We start from the raw sequence: 14,815 nt of genomic DNA on the forward strand, positions 1-14,815 counted from the left end.
AGTGTAGCCTAATTCTAACCAGTCACTGTTGTGACTTCTCTCCCAGCTCTTGTGTTTGCTTCAGCTAACAGACTAGAACTGGAATTGCAGCGGGGGGTGGACAACTGGGCCGAGGGGTGGCTGAACCAGAGCACATTCCTCACAGAGGACACGCTTTGTGTCAACTCTCTTCTTTGCCAAAGAAGAAAAAAGTTTGCCTATTTTTACTTGGCTTTTTATCAGGTTCACTATCAGTTCAGAAATCTGTAACCATAAATGGCGAGTTACGGTAGGATGTCAAGCTCCTGTCACTATTACTAGATTCTCACATTTGGTTCTCAATTGCTCACGTTGTAGTGTGCTTTCCTTAAATGTTCAGTGAGAGGTTTTGCTCATGAGGACTTCTGACGTCTCGAATAGATGCGGTATTGTAGTTATGTCTTGAATGGCAGAGTAAAATTTGGAAAATACACAAAATTTAAATTTTAAGCTACAAACTAGATAAAATGTTTTTTAAAATAAAGATTGGCCACGTTTATTAAGTTTACAATAATTATATTCAATGAATGAATCCCTCTTCCTCCTCATCCCCATTCCTGCCATAAACACCTTTAAACTCCATTAATTTCTGTGTAAATGTGCTAAAGAGAAACCCTTTCATTCTTTTTTGTTTGTCTTCTGTTTGGCCTCCTCTTACCTGCATGCATCAACTAAGCAGGAGTATGAATGAAGAGTGGGAATTTGTGGCTTTTTTGTTCACAGAAATAATGGTTGATCTCTTTAGCTTTTGTCCAGTTTATGGCTTTTCTTTTTCATTCACTTAGCAATCTGCAGGTAGCAGGTCAAGCATAATGCAGCTTGTAAGCCTGTGGTAACAGTAAAATCAACAACTCTGTTAGTCCCTTCCTCAAAGAACCCTTCAATGTTCTTTTCTGACTTATATTTGAGAGGGACAATTAAAACTGGGGGGGGGGTACCAGAGAATCTCTAAGTAGATGGTTGAGACACACATATATATTCCTAAATATAGATATAGTTTTGAAAAGAGATATTTGAATATTTAAAATGAAATATTTGGTCCAAATCTACTCATGTTCAGTTCATGAGGAAATAAGGTTTGAATCTGGATTTTTTAACACTCTCAGAAACATTGGACCAAAAGAATCTTTTAGCTACTAGCATATCTTCTATACAAGAGCATGCGTGTTTTGTTGGTCTAATTCTTAGAGCTATTTAGCGTCTATTTGATGTACCCTTTTTTTTTTTTTTTTTTTTTTTTGTGGTACGCAGGCCTCTCACTGTTGTGGCCTCTCCCATTGCGGGGCACAGGCTCTGGACGCACAGGCCCAGCGGCCATGGCTCACGGGCCCAGCTGCTCCACGGCATGTGGGATCTTCCCAGACCAGGGCACGAACCCGTGTCCCCGGCATCGGCAGGTGGACTCTCAACCACTGCGCCACCAGCAAAGCCCTATTTGATGTATCTTTTAGTCATCTTAATCAGCGGGTTCTGTTTCCCCGGCCTCAGCATTTAAAGTGAGAAAGACAACAGGGCTGGTCCTGGTTTGCCTTCCCTCCTTCCTGAATTTCATCACTCTTTTTCTCCAGGAAAAGAATCAAGGAAGAAAGGATTTTAGGTGCTGTTATGTGCTCAGAAGTGGTGGGATGAGATTAAAGCCCTCCACCTGATCATCTGATCCTTCATTGTTTCACCTCAAGTCCTGGCTTGCTCCTGTGTGTGTCACTTACAGTTAAAAGTCAGTTGTTAACAGTTTACCTCCTTTATCTTACCTCAGGGTAGTTTTACTTATTCACTTAGAATAGTAAGTATATTATTATTATACTGAATCACCTACTGTGTGTTTCCAGTGCTTGGAGTTAGAAAAGTAATAGAAGATTCATTTCTGCTCTTGAAACCTTTGTAATTTATTGGTAGAAATAAGACTTGATATTAAAAACTTAGAAAGCATTGGTGGGAGACTTCAGTAGCAGGTGTAGTAAGTTACTTTGTAAACTAAAGAACAGTCCTGGCGAGTGCCCTTCTCTGTAGCCAGAGGTCTAAAGGAGTACATTCTGGAACCACAGTGGCTACACGGGAAAGTTCTTGTCTTTTCCTAGTGTGCCTTCATGATCGTTATCCTACTTCAGCCACTCGGGGATCCTATGAAGAAAGACAGGTACTCTGTGGCTTTACAGATAAGAACACTGAGGCACAAAGACAAGAGCATCATTCAGGGTGAGATGGGCTCTTAATTCTGGAGCATGTTTTTGCATTTTCCCAAGGTAGGGATGCCCTGAGTTTTACGGCTGGCTTTGAAGCCAACTCCCTGTGATTTTGGTTGATAAACATCTCTAGGCCCGGCCTAAACACTTTAGTCTGTGAAATGAGACTCACATCATTTTGTTTTGGTTTTCCACAAATCTTAAGAGAATGTAGCTACAAATAGTATATTCAAAGATATATTCAGGGCCTCCCTGGTGGCACAGTGGTTGAGAGTACGCCTGCCGATGCAGGGGACACGGGTTCGTGCCCCGGTCTGGGAAGATCCCACATGCCGCGGTGCGGCTGGGCCCGTGAGCCATGGCCGCTGAGCCTGCGCATCCGGAGCCTGTGCTCCGCAGAGGGAGAGGCCGCAGCAGTGAGAGGCCTGTGTACCGCACAAAAAAAAAAAAAAAAAAAAAAAAAAAGATATATTCATAGAATGCTCTGAGTTACTTGGAGAGTGTATTTAAGTTAATAGTTATCACAGCAACATTATACCCAATGTTTAACTTTTCAGTCTTTATGAGAGGTAAATCAGTGTTTTGATTTTATAACTTATCTGTGAAGCTAAACTGAAGTATCCAAGTAGAGAGCTAGATTCTGACTTTTTCAGTGGGTTTTAGGAAAAATTTAATCTATCCTGATTAAAACCTTTTCTTAGGTTTTAGTTACTTTTTAGAAGAAACACAAATCGTTTTAAACACAGCAGATCAACAACTACGGATACATATGCATGTGTTCATTTTTTCTTTCCTATAGAAAGGAAGTAGTATTTAACATTTTAAATGCTTGCCTTGACGTCACAAAGTTTAGATTTCTCGTTTTTCATCATTCTCTTCGATGTAATCTTACTATTGTGGCAACTTTCATATTCTCTCTCTACTTTATTACACAGCGGTTCCTGTAATTTGGAATGCCATTTTTCATGGTGTTTTACGCGGTAGCTCATGCACTGAAGGCATCACCTAAGTACCAGCAATGCGTTCTTGACTGAATAACGATGTATGTGGAACTTTACTTTTTTTGCCTTATAAATGGATAGCAATTTACACAGCTGTGGATGTGGGATGTTTCAATCCCAGACCATGTTGTAAGAAAAATTGAATGACAGTGAGCAAAACAGCAGTAATTATAAAACTAATTACTAAATGCTGATGATGCCCATAGGCTTTGCATAACTAAAATTAGAAAAGGAAATTGCTTTCGGCTTCACAGAGGCAACATGCTAGTTATTTCACTGTTTCAGTCAAAATGGAGGGTAGTATATAAAGTTCAATCAGGAAAATAGACATGCATACATATATATCTATGGATTTGCATATACATATATTTTTCTATGTTGAAATGTTATTCACTCTACCTTACAAATTTATGTATAGAAACTTATGCATATTTACATAAAGAAGATAAGTATATTAAAATATTTGAATGCAGTATATATACTGTGCATTTTGCATACACTATAATTACAACATTAAAATGCATATCTTTACAATATATTTATACGTTAGGTTTCTCACATGTACATTTTCACTGCAGAATGTAGTATACATTTCCATCCTTGCATAAAGGATCTAATCTTTTGAATTCATAGCACATTCTTCAAAATGAAATAGCAAAAAAAAAAAATTAAAACATTGATCGGCTCATAGAAAATGAAGTATCATGTTTGAGAAGACAAATGATTGATAAATCAGAAGTCTACAAGGCATGCCTTTGTTCATGTTCAGTTTGGAGTTAAGAAATATGTGATATTAACTCCAAAGAAATGACTGAGATTGTAAACATATTACCTGCAAACCCCAGATAATTCTAGGATTATAAATGTTAGAGCTGATATTGCTAATATTCAAATAGGAAATATGGCAATAACGAATTATGTCAGTATGCATATAAATGGAAAATGATTTAATGAGTTAAAAATGTGATCATTTTATTGAAAACATTTGCTTGTTTCTTACAATTACTAGTTGGTTTCTATTTCTATCCTTTCTGTAGTCCTGCAGACAAATGTTATAAAACATAACTCTCCTGAATAAACTGTTAATGGTTATGTTTAAGTTTCAGATTAAATATATCATAGATCAGGAAGGTGAATCATTGTTGATGCAGAGGGAAAATGAATCCTGCATTTAAAAAATTCAAGTGGTTTGAATGACCTAAAATGTAATGTTTTATTTAATTTTCTGCCACATATTATTTCCAAAGCCTTAAGAAATTAAAATGAGAAAAGATGATACTGTCTGTAGACATGTATTACTGGAATGAAATCCAAGTCTAATTGAATCAAGGCTGTAATGAAATTCTTGTAACTTTTACCTAGTGGGGCAGCACGATGAGTTAGTTCTTCCCATTTGTGTTAGTGAATTTAGTAATTAGCACGTTTACCAAGGCAAATGGTCTAACAATGGAGGAATAAATCACAGAATGGCATATAAAATGAATATGGAAAGTCTTGCTTCATGTGTAATGTCTGGTAATTTAGTCAGCTGTAACTAATATGTATACAAGTTGGGGTGAAGTCTCAACTTTTGCAAGTTATCCAAGGTCCTGAGGGTCGTAACAAATCGTTGCTGCTCATCCGGTGTCCTTCAGGTGCGAGGTTGTGTCAGTCATGAAAATAAGTATATGATCAAGAATTCAGAGGGTTTAGGGTGATCTAAAATGATATCAGCAAATTTATATTTTTTAAAATGGCGTATAGCTGGCTTCACATGTGTTACGTTTTGGCTTGTTCTTTTTTTTTTTTTTTTTTTGCGGTACGCGGGCCTCTCACTGTTGTGGCCTCTCCGGCTGTGGAGCACAGGCTCCGGACGCGCAGGCTCAGCGGCCATGGCTCACGGGCCCAGCCGCTCCGCGGCATGTGGGATCTTCCTGGACCGGGGCACAAACCCATGTCCCCTGCATCGGCAGGCGGACTCTCAACCACTGCGCCACCAGGGAAGCCCTGGCTTGTTCTTGGTGGGGCTCTGAGGGGAGAGGAGGTGAGAAGAGCTCTCAGTGTGTTGGTGCTGAGAAGTACTGGTTTTCTTTTAGTTAAGTGATACTAATGTGGAGTTTCGGGAGAAGGAGGGGATGGGGGTAGGAGAGATGTGTGAGCTTATCGAGAGCCAATTTGTCCACAGTTACCAGATCACGACTGAGAACCCAGTGTGTGCCAGGCTTACCACCATCTCGAGAGAAAATAAAAACTTGTCTCTAGGCAGTGTGTGAACTCAAAACTATGTCATTTTAAGTTGAGTAGAATTTTAATAGAGGGCAGATAACAACAAAACCATTTTTTCAAGGCTCTTTGTTCGAAATTCGTTGTCATTTGACTCATTAAGGCAACACACAGTGTCCTGTGGGGTACGGTTTTATCAATCAGCACCAGGAAGCAAGCCTTGCTTACAGACAAGATCATTTTCTACAAATTTTCTGTCACGTTTCACCTTGGTAATCTCCATCTCTTGTGTGCAAAAAGAAACAATTTATTTTCAACACTTGAGGGATATAGAACATCTGACTGCTGTCATAACCTATTGTTTTTAACATAAACATTATAGCTGCATTTGCCTGGAAATATTTGCCCATGATTGTGTACATCTGAGCCGGGTACAGGAGTGTCACCTTGTGCTCTCCAGCATCAAAACTGAGCCCTATCGCCTAGAAAGTGCAATTTGCTCCCTTCACAAGCATTTACTTCAACAAAATTAGAAATAGATTTCCTTTTCATAATTGAGTTAAACAGTGCAGTAACTGAAGAAAAACTTAGGAGAGAACGCATTGCTTTTAACTGTAGCATATAGAACCCCTCAAATGTGGCTAAGGGCCTACTATATTTTCCTTTATCAAAAGATGGTTGATTGCTTAATGATTGAAGCACTGCTAAATAGCTTATTTCACATTACTGGAGAAAATGTGCTTTACATCAATTGCACAGTGTAATTCTTTCTATTATTTTGGTAGAATTGTTTTACCTTGCACAGAAGCATGCATACAAGAGAGAATGATTTGATAATCTTTTGTGATATCCCAGGATATCTGAAATATGTTATTCAGGAAGAGGTTCACTTGGAAAGCTGGAACCCTTTGCTGTTTGCTCTGTTCACTCACTTAAAGAATATCGCTTTCGACTCAACGTTTATCGTGTTTAAAACCAAAATACATGTTTATATTAGGCTAATTCCTGGCTTTTTTTTGTATCTCTACTCTTATTTTCCTTTCTTACCCACTTCTAATTTTATATTTCCTATGCCCCTCTAAGTCTTCTTAAAGAATCTTTGGAGCACTGTGAGTTATATAAAAAGAATCATTGTCTAATTTCATTACATGCAGTGAAGCCTTCCTTTGTATTTCCACCTTTGCCTATGAAATTTTCACTTATCATTGAGCTAGAGTAAGCACATTATAAAATATATTATTATAAGCACTTATAAAATAGTTTACTCTTTTTTCTGATTAATATTCTTATTTAATCATCTCTGGTTCATCATTGTAGAAGGCAAGGGAATATTTGTTTCTTCCCCATGACTTCTCCCAGGGTTGGTGGCTCTGATTTTTCCTCTCTTGAGAGACCACATCACCCCACCTCCCTTTTTGGCCATTATTTTGAACTGTTTTACAGCCAGTTCCTAGTCTGACATCACTTTGTAAGCTTTTAAAATGCTGTTTCCAAGCACCTCTTTGGGACTTACTATTTCTGCTCTCACATAGCCTTTTAATTGACTGATCAGTTGCCGTTTTAGAAGTTTTTTCTGTGGGTTTGGCCTCTATAGCCCTCTTTGTGTTCCTTTTCATTTTTATACTAATAATTACAACACTTCCCAATTAATTGCCATTTGTGAATATAATTGATGTGTTTCCTCCCTCTCCAGACCACTAATGAAGATGTTAAATAAGTCTTAGCGTGAGGCTAGCCTCAGCAGAATTCCATGGGCATATTAGAGTTCACTATAGCTCTATTTATTTTCTCTGCCTTTAAGAGTGCTTCTGGTTGAGACATTTTAATTCATTTTCTAGGATTTCACAGTAATGGAGCCCTGCATGAAGTGTCTGTCCAGATACATAATGCCTAATGAACTCTCTATGATTTTCTGAAAACTAAAATTATTGATTTACTTATATATCTGAGAATCTTAGAAGCATTGTTTGTACTCGACAGTGAAAACAAAATGCTTTTGTGAATTTAATGTGTAAAATATGAGACAAATTCAACTGATTTCTCCCTGTTTTGCAGTATTGGCACAAGGGAGCGCATCAAAGGTGTTTAACACAAATAAACTATGTAGCTTTCTTAGAAGAGTGTGCTTCCATTTCAACCCAACAATATTGGGTCCACTTTCTCTATGATCAGAATATTACAAAGGGAGTGGGGAATAATTTATATCAGAGGTTCTGTGACGGAATGAAATGGAACTCTTTTGAAGTATGATCTCTGAAAGCACAGCATGAAGCTCAAATAAAGTGAAGGACATTCGCTATTACAAGTAATGTCCTTAATAATCTTGTTAGTCTAGTCTCCCTCTGTATGAGACAAATGGAACATTATTGGCTTATGGGCTGTAGTAAATAATTTAGTTTCCAATATTCAGGCTGCTTTGACAGTAAATTAAAATGACATGAAAGGGGCTTGTTGAATAAAGAAAGTATCCAATCAAATTTAATTGGCATGACTAAGGCAGTAGAAATATGTTTTATAATTAAACCATGTTGTCTTGGAGCTTTATAAGCATGTATGAATCAAAATGTCAAAAACTGTTCTTTGATTCTGTGCATTTAAAACTTTGCATGGTGAATAGCTTCCTTAAACAAGCTTCTAGACATGCATATTGATGTTACATGAAAAAAGTTTCATGTTTTAAATAATAAGCGATAAACTTTGCCATTTGTAAACCCTTGCAAGTAGCAATTCTGATGAAAGACCACTTAGAACTCTCCTTTACAGGATTTCCTTTTCAAATTGATACACTAATAACTCCGAAAAGGCTATGATTTTGTTGTGGTTATATTGTGGTATTTCAAGACTCAACCTTTTGGTGAAGAAGAATAAGATCGAAACTTACCGAGCAGAACAAAGAATAGAAAAAGAATAGTATTAAGAATAAAAAAAGAAGAATACAAGGTATATTTTGGTTTACTGTAACCTTCTCAAATTCAAGATGAATTGGATTTTCTACATTTGACAGCAGAAGTGTCAGATGCTTCTGCTGTAAAAGACAGGAAGCCATGGGAATTTCAGATTTTTGTATGACTACCTGTCCTATTTTTTTCTTCTCTGAAAGTGGTGCATAAGTAAGTGCCCATTTGTAATAAAATTACTAATGATGGTTCTTTCCACAGCTCAGGTGGAAAATACATGATGGTGTCTTGAGTCTGCAGAGATTGCTTATAAAAACAGAAATGAGTTTAGTGAACCATTGCTCATCCTTAGCCTTTTCAAACTTCCTAGTCAAAGTAAGCTAAAGATTAGAGAAGGTGAGCAAGGAAAGGAGAGAGTTTTGGATGCATCAACATTACTCAAAATACTGAGATCATGTGACCCTTTTCTTAGAGATTTGAATATTATTTTCTAATGTCTTAGTAACTTTTCAGTTCAAGGATGATTTTTAATGAGTAGTTCTTCTATTCTCTTGATTAGACCCAAATCTAAATGGCAGTTTCAGAGATAATATAGTTTGTGTTTATGTTGCTCCAAGATAAATCTACAGCAATATGCTACAAATATATTTTCTATAATATATTGTTCTTCATGTGATGCTGTGACTTTAGATGATATAGAAATGCATATTTCCTTTGCCTTGAAGAAACTGACCAAAATGAATATTTCTTAAAATCTGCTCTCTGCAGTTTGCATTCTTCTCCAGTTGAAGACTTTTAAACTTTACGTACATTTTGATTAAAATTTTGACATAGGAATGAATTAAGAGGGCTGGTTTTTTAAAATCTTTTTTTTCCCCTTAGTATTGAGCCTGTAACCTCTGTAGTCATGTAAATGTAAAGCTAAGTTCCCTCCCTCCCTCCCTCCCTTCCTTCCTTCCTTCCTTCTTTCCTTCCTTCCTTCCTTCCCTCCTTCCTTCCTTCCTTCCTTCCTTCCTTCCCTCCTTCCCTCCTTCCTCCATATAGTTAGCAAAATCATCACTAACAGGCTGTTTTCTGTGCTACTATGACCTCAGAGGAGAAAAATAAATGAATAACTTCATCATGGAGGCAGAAAAACCCTCATCAGAGAAAGTTTCTGGAGAGGATAATGCAAACTGGGATATTTAGTCATAATCACTGTGTCTGAGAATGCTGTTCGCTCTTGGTGATCCTAAGTAACGCATATCAAGACTTCTTTTTTTTTGAGTACCCCAGGGTTTCTCACACTTCTGCATGCATTAGTATCACCTGGAGGACTTGTTAAAATAGATTGCTGGACCTCTGTTCCAGAGTTCCTGATTCAGTAGGTCTGTGGTGGGGTCCAAGAATTTGCATTTTTACGTAATTCCCAGGTGATGCTGATGCTGCTGGGGAAACACACTGTGAGAACCATTCACTCATATTATAACATACAATTATTAATCTCCTGCTGTGAGTAAGGACACGGAGGACCATCTCTGACTGTCAAGGAGCTGAAGGTCTATTTCTGGGGAAGTTAGCGCCATGCATGGACATTTAAGAAGAGCACAAATGCTACATCAGATATGGGCCTAGAGTACCATGACAGCTTATGGTAGAGCACCTAAGAGGTTTTGGGGATCTAGAGGTGCCTTCTGGAGGATCTGAAGTTCAAGCTGAAGCCTGAAAGAAGAGTTAGGAGCTTTCCAGGAGAAAAGGGAGGGAAGGAGAAAAGCAGGTACTTTGGAGAAAACTTATATTTTTTTAGCATCAATATTAGTCTAAGAAATCACTGACATTAGTTCTGAAAAGGGCAAAAAATGACTATTTACCTTTAAAAATTTAAATTGAGCTATAACTGTTTAGAAAGGAATAAAAGAATGTGAAAGCTGCTCTTCCTGGAAGGCTTCTCAGGCCAGTACACTTGGCTGTGTGCATGTAGGTTTGTTTGAATCTCTATACATGTTGGAGTCTCTTTTGCACTAGGCCTTCGCTTTGGAAAATAGAACTTTCAGTTTTACTGACACCTACGTTTATTTACAAAGTGAACACCGAAGCAAAGTATCATCACATTTGATCTTCACCATTTGGGATTGATGTCCATTGTTGTAATTTGCATTTGACTTCTCAGTTACTTGGGGGCCTATTTTTTCTACATATTCCAAACATATAGAGGGGGTGCTTGATAAATACATTGAAAGTTTTAAAATATTTTATACTGTTAAGTAGCTAAGTTTCATTTATTTTCTTTCTCAGGATCTAGAGTTGATCTAGCTCAAAAGGTGTTTGAACATTTATTTGGTTGTCTGGACTCTGTGATGCTTCTGGAAATAAAGTCTGGACTGATAGTGCCAAATAAAATGTTTGTTTAATGTTGTAAAATGTTGTTTCTGCCATCTTGGACCTTACATCTTATGGGTGCAATGTAAAGATGAAACTTCCCTATGTTAATTGGCAGCTGTTTTGTTGTTGTTGTTATAGCTTATTCTCTTTTAATTTTATCTCCTACAAACTATGGTATATCATTATCTCCATTTTACAGATGAAACAGGCCAAGAGAAGTTGACCCTGTGGCCACATGGCCGCTGTGTGGTATAGTCAGTATTGGAATACTCTATGTCAATCAGTTCAGTACTGTTTCAACTCTACCACATTACCAGAGCCTGTAAATATTTATACTTGTCTCACCTCACCTCCTGCAAACTGAAGCCCTGACTCAACATTGCATGAGTAAAGGCCACTTTACTCTTGTCAGCTTGAGTGGACATCCCTTCCCTGCATTGTTTCTTCTGACCTTGTAAAGACAAGTACAAAGGTACTTGTTTTGGGGAGAAACGATTTTTCTGTAGGCTGATGGTTTCCAACCTGTTTGTTGTTTTTTGTGGGGTTTTTTGGTTTAAGGAACTATTACCTTGACATAAAACAAAATACTCAGAAAGCTGTCTGAAAACCATAGCTCTATGCCAGTGGTTCCTATCATTGGCAGCTCTCCTGATACAACTGGAAAACTTTCATGAAATAGCATCTGTAGTCTCAGTCAGACTACCTGATTCAGAATTTTCATTAGAAATCTACTAGGCCATTGTAATTATCAGTCTGATTTGAGAATAATAATGATGATAACTAATATTACTAAGCCTTTATGCCTATGTGCCAGGTTGCATTAAGGGTACTCCATGGGTTATCTCATTTAATCTTCATGATCCAGAATTAGCCAGTTAGAAGAACCACAATTCAGTACCAGATAATCAATTTCCAGATTGACAGTACTTAATTTATATGCTGTAGGTCTCTGACCTAACTTCTCACTCCAAGCTGATTCTTTTTCCTGATCCCCTCAACCAGATATGTGCCTCTCAGCTGGTTTTGCAATAGGAGGGTGTCTGTTGCCAAGATACTATATTCTTTTAAAGTAACCTGCTGAAAAGTAGGTTACTTTGAAATGATTGATCATGTAAATTTCTACCAGCAGTAAGATACCAGACCAAAAACAGAACATGAGATGGATATACTCTATCCACCCCCAATCATTCATAAAAAATGTTCTTGAATTCGGCAGTAAGCAGTTTCCAAACCGGATTTAAATTTTGTAGAGTGAGACAGGCCATTGTGAGGACCCATTACAGTTTCCTCTAAGCCCTGTTTGGTTGTCTGTCAAAGTAAACATTTTCCTAACAGTGTGTTAGTGAGGAATTCCAAAACTATCTCATGCTCTGATGAATTTTTAAAAAATAGTTGGACAAGTCATAACTTTAAGCTTTGTAGCCAGTGTACAGTCTCAGCTCTAAATCATGTTTTAATTTTTGGTTATCAGTAGCAAACTCTAAAAAAATCTAGCTGATTCACAAATTTCCATTATCTTTAAAAACAAGCAAACAAAAGCATATCTTGCCTTTTAGTTTTTGTTCTTTCTCCTTTCAGCAGCTTAATAGTTGGCAACAGGAACATGAATTTAGAAGTCTCCTGACCTGAGGTCAGAGCTTGGCTCTGCCACTAACCAGCTTTGCGACCTTGGGCAAGTTTATGAAATGCTCTGAGCCTCGGTTTCCCTGTCTGTGTAACTGAGACTACTCAGGCCACCTTAGAGGATTGTGGTGAAGACCACCTGAGATAACCTGGATGGGGGCAGCACACAGCACCTGACTCCTGGTAGGAGCTCAGTGCTCACCTACCTTTAGGGCTTTGATTCTTCTCACCAGAGTACTTGCTTGGTCTGCTCAAGTTCTAGTCTTTGGAAGGGAACATATTATTCCTGGAATCATAGACTCATTAATCTAAGATTTGCTAATGAAATAGTAGGTGACGGTAGAACTTCCTAGAGCTCTATTTGTGCAAGTTTCTTTATATTCTAAAATTTTTTAAAATGTTGAGTAAATATTTTTACTACCTATCCTTCACCCTCCCCATTATTACCTGTGTTAATTTGATGTAATCGTTTGTTTCTAATTTTAATTATCATGTTTTCTCTTTTTAAGTACATTTGCAGATATTGAGGAATTTCAGGTGTCAGCTCTGTAGGGACACCATCTAAACCTCTTAGTAGCTCAGATAGCTCATTTATGAATAGAGGGCATTGCTTCTTTTTTACGTTATTTTTCTTCTGATGAGATCTTTAGAAATATACAGAATGGCCTTTTTCTTTACTCAAAAATAAGGAGAAGGCTTTGGGCATATTTATTTTGAAATAGAGACATTGGTTTCCTTAAAAAAAAAAAAAGGCCGACAGTGGAAACTCTTTATGATCCCAGCAATTGCAACATGTAATAACTGTATGGTATTTGCATTGAAGCAGGTCTTCCCTTAAATTCTTGTTACTTTTCAGGAAAATTCACTGCAAGTTGGTAAAACAACTGTATCCTATTATATATTTGTCACAATTTCCAAATAACAAGTCATATTCAAGTTTGAGATTAAACAATTTAACTTCAAACATTCTTCATTAATGAGAGGAAGGGTTTTTAGAAGGACTCTTGTAGAAAGTGTAGAATTATTTTTAATTAAAACCTATTTGCCAAGAGCAATTTTTATTATTATTTTGTGGAAATTATCCTCAATAATGAAGTGTGGGTTACTAGGTAATAGCTGTAGAGAATATAAGTTTACCTTAATGTCTGCTTTCAAGTTCATGCTGCACCTGCAAGGACCAGCACCCAAATCTAGAAAAGCAGCATTTGCAGAAACCAGAAGTGTTTAAAAAGTGGATTATATTTTCATGATGTAGATAACTAGACAACTAGATAACTAGACAACTTCTGTCAGGGTACAATTGTGATGAAGTCTAAATTCCATCCACGCAGGGCAAGATGCTTGAGCTCCTATGTGTGAAAAATGACCGTAAGTGATAGGTTTTTACTGACCAAAATTCACAGTGATACAACTGCTTACCTTTTCACAGTGACACTTATTAGAACTTAGGAGCATGGTAGCAGGTAATCTCTTTCGAAAGGTAACATAACTTCGTATCGGCTGCAGGGTTGTGTGTGCTGCTGGCAAAGGATGTGTAGTCTGTCTTGTCTAGTCTGGACGCTGCCATGTTGCTTGTCAAAAACCAATTTAAAATTCTCATCTGTATGTTTCACAGCTTCCTTTTCTTTCCGTGATTCATAATTTTAGATGTTCTAATCTTTAATTGAGGGATTTAAAATTGATGATGAGATGTATATTTCTATTCTAGTGTTCATTTGAAATATACAAGTTTTTAGCCTCTTTCAAATTCCCTATTCAGTATTTTGTGTGGTTGAAATATGAGTGTAAAAATAGTAGATTTTTTAATGCTTTTGTATAGGCTCAGGAGAATCCTTCCTGCAATACTAGCTGGAAAGGTAATGAACTGTAAAATATGTTGAAATGATTGGGGATTAAAAATCTCTGGTGTGTAGTGACAGTGCAATAATATTCCACAGTAAAGCTTTCTTGTATTAAGAGTAATAAATAAAAATTATTTTTTCCCACTGTGATTGGTTGTCACCACCATAATGATACCTTTGACCTTCCTCCTCTTCAAATGTTGTTAGCCTGTGACCAAGTAGTTAGGCTATAGCAGAATGCTACGGAACCTAAATTCACAGCGAGAATTCTTACAAAACCATAGCGGTGAAAGTCTGAGAGTACAGTAGATGCCTTTTGGAATTCTGCAGACGTGTCGCCTTTTCAGTGTGGCATGCGTACTTCCTTCCTGTTATTCTTTGACCCCTGTTTCTGGGTTCAGAACTCCTGCTTCTAGAACTGGGTTTACAGGACTGCTTATCTTTGAACATACATGGTGTAAGTAAATTGACCCTAGTAGCTTGTAGTCCCAAGAACCAAGCTCAAACTGCTGACACTTCTTGGGAAACATGTTAAATTTAAATATTTATCTAGACACTATTAAAGTTTTAGAAGATTAGAACAGTACTTATTTTTATTTAGAAAGTTGGGCAAGGGATTTAAGATTATATAAAAAGCTGTTTATTAATTTTTGCCTTTTTTTTCAAAAGTGAAGCCAATTGTCAAAATT

At 37.2% G+C, this 14,815-nt stretch overlaps 1 protein-coding gene across 12 annotated transcripts in view; it reads left to right on the forward strand.

The window, feature by feature from the left end:
• The window catches only part of NPAS3 (neuronal PAS domain protein 3), a gene marked incomplete at its 5' end in the record, with an annotated part of 875,991 nt that overhangs the window by 291,201 nt on the left and 569,975 nt on the right, over window positions 1–14,815 (forward strand). The gene's annotated exons all lie outside the window — the stretch shown is intronic.

This window comes from Mesoplodon mirus (genome assembly GCF_964341445.2).
Source record: "Mesoplodon mirus genome assembly, chromosome: 4".
In the NCBI taxonomy this organism is placed as follows: domain Eukaryota; kingdom Metazoa; phylum Chordata; class Mammalia; order Artiodactyla; family Ziphiidae; genus Mesoplodon; species Mesoplodon mirus.